At 43.1% G+C, this 7,626-nt stretch overlaps 1 protein-coding gene across 2 annotated transcripts in view; it reads right to left on the bottom strand.

The window, feature by feature from the left end:
- Nucleotides 1–7,580, bottom strand: part of HIPK3 (homeodomain interacting protein kinase 3) — a 55,875-nt gene extending 48,295 nt beyond the window's left edge. The window contains exon 1 of one of the 2 annotated variants that reach the window (XM_057386599.1): nt 7,321–7,580. The gene's annotated coding sequence lies outside the window, so the exon portion shown is untranslated. Of the gene's footprint in view, nt 1–6,538; nt 6,599–7,320 lie in introns of those variants that run through there. The other variant, XM_057386601.1, reaches the window with a different exon arrangement.
- Nucleotides 7,581–7,626: the final 46 nt, after the last annotated feature.

The following is a 7,626-nucleotide window of genomic DNA, read 5'->3' as shown; positions in this document are numbered from 1 at the left end:
AAACCAAAAAAAAAAAAAAAAAACCCAAAACACATCAAAATAACACAAATCAACCTCACCAATACAACACCATATAATTCCTGTTCTCCTCACAGGACCTGCACACACAAATAACCTGCCAAGCTCATCCAGTCTGACACATAACGCAAAAAAATTTTCAAATCAGGCTCTTATGTACGAAGGGGATGAACAAAACTGTTTTCTACATGTTGAGAACTACCTGGCAGCATGTAATATTCGAGTTAAAACTTTCCTCAAACACATGGAAAATCAATCTCTCTTTCAAGAAGACCAARAAGAATGTCATTCTCAAGTGGCTCRAGTTGTCAAGRCAGCACACCTAMAGCACGTTCAACTTCTCCTGMAACAAAAACCTCAGAGTAAATATGAACTTAAGCCTTTATTTGTTTTAAAACTGACTTAACTGTAAAATGATTAARGCATCTAATCCAACACACTTATCTTGATTGATCTTTTTCTGCTGYAGTTTTCAGATCAGTTGCCCCAGCTACATCCAGTAACAACTTTCAAACATATATAGACTGAGGTAAACACATAAGTACAGTAAGTACAAGTTTGAAAGGTATTTTTATACGTACACAGACAGGAAAAAACCTCTATGAAGTCCCAAYATTTTTTTCCCATAATAAAAATTCCTTATTTAAAAGTGGTTTGAATATTCTGCTTTTATATAGCAGGTGTTTTTCTTTCCTTGTAAGCAACAGAATCATGAAAACAGCATTGGTTGCTCACCATAAGCAGCTGTGTAAATTGGCATATGTAGAACAGTAAAGAAAAAAACAGAGAAAAGAGATGTTTACCATTTCTTTCAGCTTTCTAAGGATGTGGACAAAGCAGTATTTCCTACAGGTAAATACCAGTGCATTAGAAATGCAGACTGTCTTACAGAAGGATCAGCCTYCTAATGAATCAATAACTGTAATAACTCATAAGGTTTCTCAAAGCCACCAGAGCAAGAAATTTCTCCCTCTTCCCTATGCAAAGAAACTTATTGATTTAACTACAAAGAAAGAAAGGCAAGATTATATGCAGCATATGACCCACTAGCTGGGGGCCATAATAACACTGACAAATGTGYATCAGTTCTATTCCCTTCCATGTTTAATAATATTTCCACTTACAGCATAAATAAACTTTTAACAGCCACTCGTATTTTAATCTTCAATAGAATGTTTAGAAATCTCTGCAACAGTTTTAAAAACACATTTAGTCTCACAGACCATTTGTCACAAAGATCTCCCAAAATATTTCTTGAGATATTCTCTTGCAGTGCTCAGAACTGACACATTCAAAGGAAGAAGTCAGCCCATAGCATCATTACAAAAGCCATAARGAAAAGTTATTAAAATCGACCTTTAGCAGCTCATTAAAGTAATCCACTCCTATTAAGCTGAATACCAACTAATTTCATGAATCACAAAATAAGTTGATATTAAAAGATAAAGAAAGAGAAGGCAAAGGGCTTTTTTCTCCTCTTAGGATTATAGTGGGTTCTTTCTGAAGGGCTTCACAAGATATCAAACACAAAAAATCCCATATTTAACAGATTCAAATGTTGAAAAATAAARATTATCTGAGGACCACTTCTACCCCTATACAATTCCTATAAATCTTCAAAAAGCAGCTACGGAAAAAACTTCTTAACTGGACCACAGGCTGTAGRCAAGCAATCAAGTCCAATAGTATAAAAAAAAAAAGAAAATGAAGAGTTGAAATGAAAGGAGTAAGAAGTAGCAGATGACCAAAGTTTCTAGGAAAACACAGGAAGGATGATGTTTACAAGACCATGGTGCAAATTAACAGCTTCAGTCAAAAAGTCAGAAAGGCCTCTTACAAGAAACAACTAAAAGCCTCCTGGAAATTGTGTAAGCTCCACCAATTGTGCCAACACAGACAAAACCAGGGAAAAATTAATATTATTTTACATAAACTAGTGGTATTTGGTAAAAATTAACATAATTTTTTTTTTAAATGCTGACAAAGGACCAAAACAAAGCAGTAAACACGTTGAGACTGTGGAAACACATGAGAAGAAATGCTTATTCTATCTGCATATGAAAAAGTAAATTACTTTTACAAAGGTAAATTAATAATGCTTTAGATAAAATTGTGTATATAGATAATTTTAATGGATACCTGTTACTAATGGCTATTCTTGTCTTCCAGAGGGAGCTTATATCAGCAGTAAATAAAGTTTCTTCTCCTCCCTTATAAACTTTCTAATGATTATCAGTACTGAAGCAATTTTCTCTCTGCATTTTTGCATCTCACGGTTCACCTTCTAACCAAGAGCCAAGTAAAACTAAAGCAAAACTCCGAAAATAACCCAAAGCAAGTTTTCTCAGGTACTGTGACTGCTTGCCCCAAGGCAAGGGAACAGCCAAGCCAAGCTTTGTGATAAAAATCTCGCCTCACCCAGYAACTGAAGTTCCTTGGAAGTTTTGTGTCCTGGTCACACAAAAAAACTGTTGCAGGACAGCAGAGCATGGTAACCTAGAGCAGCACAGCCTCCAGAACAAAGAGGGCACAACACAGTGATGTTCACACAAATAAAAAGTGACTTTAATTTGACAATAACTGTCTTTTTACGTTAAAAACATTATTKGTGCTTAATTCGTAACATGCTTTAGAAAGCACTAAAACGTTTCTAGAATTGTTAAATTATTTTAGCAAGAATGGAAAGCAGGAGTTTAAGATTACTGATTTTGAAGATAGCTTTTTTTGATGGGAGTGCCCCTCCTAACATGCAATAAGGTTTCTCTGTACATAAGAATCCAATTACTTTTTAATACTGGGAGTTGCTGTAGCTTTGATCATACTAAAAGATAGGAAAATATTTCTTAGGTCTGTTTTGTCTTTGGATGTTTGACTGCATCTTATTTYATTGCTCTGTTTTGGAACTTGAACTTAACATTTTCCTGTTAAACCCAAATACTGCAGAGCACAAGRGAGCTGGAGAAAATAGGGGGAAAAGGATTATATTCCTTACTTACAAAAAGGAATAATTTTCTGAAAATATAACATAAAGAAGACTATACAAAAGGTTTACATATTGCTGGAACTAATAAATATGTAAAGCTAATAAGGGAGAGGTATTTTGAAATTACACACAGACTCCAAGTCACAGCATAAGAAAAAAAMCCAGAACTAAACTGCTTGGGTTGACTTGTTTCAAAAACAGTGCAGTAATTTGGCTCTTTTTTCCTTTTTCAAGCACTATTACCATACCAGAGATTGACTCACTTTTGTCAGAAAGTTACCCAYTCTCAAAGATGAGGTGAAATATTAAGACACTATACCGAAAAAAAGTGATATATCATTAAAAAATACTACAAAAGATGACACAGATTATCCCAAACTGCATCTAAAACTAAGACTCCCACCAAATCTTGCCATCTTTTTCAACATTCACTATGYTGAAATAAAACAACTGAAGAATTGAGGGGGAGGACCTACCCTGTGGGAAATGCTACATTTTCAATAAAAGTCACCACCTAAAATCCACTTTCACAATTCCATGTTGTTCCCCTGCTCACCTTCAGTGACTGAATAAAAGCAGAACTAAAATTCTGTAAAAGAGGTAGAGGCTCTAAATTAAAACAGTCTATAAAGGGGAGCGGGGGAAGCCAAGACCAGGTAACAGGATTTTCCAGGCTTTATCCTTCATTATAGGTTATTTCAGGTTAAACAGAGGGTGYTCACTGCCTGCAGAAGTCAGAAAAGGTAACCCATCACTAACCCATATCATAGTTATTTAAGGTTGCTTTAAACAGTGTTAACATGGTCACTTTGGGTGCAGGGCACACACAGCAACCATCAAACATGCTCAGTGCTCATCCTTGCTCTTTTCCTCATATTTGGTGTTGTGCTTAGCCCAGACAGGTTTCTGAAATACATTTTCAGATACCTAAAGACCTATCATATACTCATCCAAAATAATGAGCTATTCTTTCAAGATCTAACAAAAGGAATAGCTTGTTTTGCACTCCACCTCTGAATGTCAGTGAAGGGATCTGAAGAAATAAAATATTTCAGTGACTTATGAAAGGTAACACAAAATGGTACAAACAACTTCTAAAGGTGGATACTACTTCACAAAATCCAACAGCCCATTTGTGACAGAGGAATGCTGGTGGTACCACCATCATACTTCCACATTTCTTTGTCCCTCGAACAAGGATCTCCAGCAGATTACCAGGCCTGCTCTACCCAACTCATACTTCTGCCAGTCAGAGAGGTTTAATTCAGCTGTAATGCTTCTGCAGATCAGATTAAATCATTAAATATTATACATCATTAATTATATATATATTCAGAGAAGCCAAGGCTTACCTACTTTAAAAAATGTGAGAAGGCCTAACTGTCCTCTGCTTTATTCCCCAAAGTTCTGTGCAGAAAGCAACACTGCCTACAGTATTCTTTACGTGCACAGCACTTGGATGCCACGAAACCCCACAGACCTCACACTGCAACAGCAATATTTAACTCCACTAAAAGCAGTTTCTCCTTCTGTATTTAACATTCCTCCAAAATACGTGTTCAGCCTCAAATGACAGTGCTGCTCCCATTACCAATGCTGCTCTTCTCGCTGCCACATACAAGAAAGCCAATGAYAAAATTCCCATTTCAAAACGCACCACTTTGTCAAAAGGGCCTTTGTTGCCATGATCAGCAAACTGGCAAAACAGAAAATACAAGAAAGAGAACCTATAGTGGCAAAAAGAAAACTATTCCAAAAAACAGGAAGTGTGCAATCCCTTAAAATAGTACAAAGAGCTGTATATATACATATATATATATATATATATATACAGCTAAACACACAAGCTTGGAAAAACACCGCCTGACATTCCTACACGTTTAGATTGGGGTTTTCACAAGAATTAAGCACAGTTAACTCTGTTCTACCCAGGAGGTGGGGAGGTAACCAACCCTCTGCCTCTGGGAGTGCTGCTCAGCCTCCCATCCCCTGTAACCGATGCAATCAATCCAACAGATGCTTTTTGAAAAAATCACCTCCAAAACAGCATTTGTTTTCGAGGAACTGCTACAAATTGGAGGCCACAACGAGAAAAGCAGCACATGCAAATTCTAGTATTYCTATCAGTCAGTTCTGTAAGATGAGTTGCAAGCTCACTCTTCCTCCCCACACCCTGTCTTTGTCTCTGCTATCTCCTTATGCAGGAGCCGCTCTCATTTCCCTCTTTCTGTAGGTAGTTGTTTGAGAGAGAAAAGGGAGGAAACATGCAAACACACACAAAAAAAAGTCTGAAACAAAGAAAAATCCTAAGTGCTGCAGAGACCCCAGGGCAGGGGCAGCTTCCCAAGCAATTTTTCAATGAAACTTTATTCCAGCTCATGGAATCTGTCCAATTACAAACCATCCCCAAGCCTGGAGAGCCACACACCAACACCACCGCAGTCAGAATTAGAACATCCAGCCAAATATATCTAAGAAAAAATAATTTACAAGCACAAGCAGTGCCACACCCCTGGGCGAGAAGCTACAACAGAAGCCCCCAGGAAGAAGTGTAAAGAGTGAAAATTCTGTTTTGCAGGGCTGCAAACACCCCTCACCCTGTGCTACCATAAATGGTCCTCGGCAGCGCAGATAAAGCCGTCACCGCTCCAGCAGGATCAGTTTTCCTCCGGTAAGTCCACGTTAACGCTTTGCTCTATTTATTTGCCATCTCACCRTGCCACTTCGTAATACAGTATTGACCTATTTTCCAGGTGCTTAATTAATCTCTCTGCTGGCTGCCACGCTTATTAGACAGTTAAGTGTGTGTATTTTAAACTTAAGTTTATAGAAACCTCCAGCAAATTAACTSTGTTATGGAATTATTATGTCAGAAACTAAATCCTCACAGTCCATCCGAGACATGATCACTTAGTGTGACATCAAGCAGAGCCTAAACTTTTTTTGCAAATGATGTAAGGGGAGGTAATACTGGGCAGAAAAATAGTAATCACAGAAACATGCACCGTTATCAACAATTGCAGCTTTACCTAACATAATCCTCTCTCATCATAACATATTTTCTCACAATTCAAAGACACTAAAATAACTGAAATAAACAAGGTGATACACAAGCAGGGCGAGGCAAAATACAGAAGTAGGAAGATGCAAAAACATCGGCGCTACACAATTTCTGTAAAGTCAAGCCTTGAAGTCCCAAAAACTAAGTTAACATAAAAAAGGAAACAATCAGTTTCTGACGTTTTAAGTCAGATGCAACAGTTAGTAACACATGTATAACCTCAAAAGCAAGCTCTTCATATACATGTAAGCACATACCACTGACGGCTGAAGGCTTAATTTAAATAAAAATAATTCTTACAAACTCATCACTATTTCCTACAGYGTAAAACACACGTAAACGCACCTGCCAGCTTTACAATTGATACCACGACGAATCCAGAACAAACCCCGCACAATCCCTGCCGCAAACGTTACGGTAAAGCCTCCAGCAAACAAACCCCTCTGTTTTTACAGAGCTCGCTTTTGGGAACTGACCAAATTTTAAAGCGTCCACTTCCTTTCCAGTTGCTGTTAGCGATAGCGGCTCTCGGCACCATTTGCCGCTCCAGCTTTGCCCCCCAGCGCGGGTTTCTCTCGGGGGTCAGGGGGCGAGGGTCGCGTCCCGCCGGGACTGCCAGGAGCCCCCGCGGCGGTGACACCGAGCAGGAGCAGGAGCAGGAGCAGAACCGGAGCGGGCGGAGCCCAACCGCGCCCGGGCACCACCCCGGGACCCCCGCCGGCCGGGCGGCACCAGCGCTCCATACAAGGCGCAGGAGGAGGCGGTGCGGCCGGAGGGGAGCGGGGCAGAGCCCGGGGGAGAGAGAGGGGCAGAGCCCCGGAGGGGAGAGAGGGGCAGAGCCCGGAGGGGAGAGAGGGGCAGAGCCCGGAGGGGAGAGAGGGGCAGAGCCCGGGGGGGAGAGAGGGGCAGAGCCCGGGGGGGAGAGAGGGGCAGAGCCCGGAGGGGAGCGGGCGAGGGGCGGCCACACCTCCCCCGGCGGGCGGCGGCGGCCTCGCCCGGCACCCGGGGCGGATCGCGGTGGGCGCCTCGCCTCGCCGGGGAAGGGGAAACTTCGGGGACGCGGCGGGGCAAGCGCCGTCCAGGGCAGCGGGAAGGGGAAGCGGCGCTGCGCTCGGCCAGGCCGGCAGCGCTGCCCTGCACCCCGGGCAGGGGGGTCGGCTGTGCCCCGGAGCCCCCCGCGATCACGGTGCGAACGCTGCCGGCAGACAGAGCCGCTCTCCGCCCGCCGGGGCCGGCCCCGCTCGCACCGAGCGCTCACCTTCACGGGTCGGGCTGCGCTGGCGTGCGCGCTGGAGCTGCCGCCGCCGCCCTGGGCATGTCCGGGAGCGCTCCGGGGAAACGCCGCTCCGGCCGGGCTCAGCCGCTCAGCCCTGCCGCTCCTCCCGCTGCTGCTGCTGCTGCCGCCGCCGCCTCGGCCGCTGCCATCTTGTCCTGGCGGCTGGGAGGGAAGAGCCCCAGCTCAGCCCGCTCGACAGACCGGGCCTCCGCCTCATCTTCCCGGGGAGGGACCCAACCCGCCCCCGGCCGCCGCCTCCTCCGCCTCCGCCTCCTCCCGCCTCCGCCC

This window comes from Malurus melanocephalus, unplaced genomic scaffold (genome assembly GCF_030028575.1).
Source record: "Malurus melanocephalus ecotype Western Australia unplaced genomic scaffold, MMel_1.1 scaffold_1003, whole genome shotgun sequence".
NCBI classification, from domain to species: domain Eukaryota; kingdom Metazoa; phylum Chordata; class Aves; order Passeriformes; family Maluridae; genus Malurus; species Malurus melanocephalus.
Note: the sequence above shows the minus strand (reverse complement) of the source record. Positions and strands in the feature narration are given on the sequence as shown.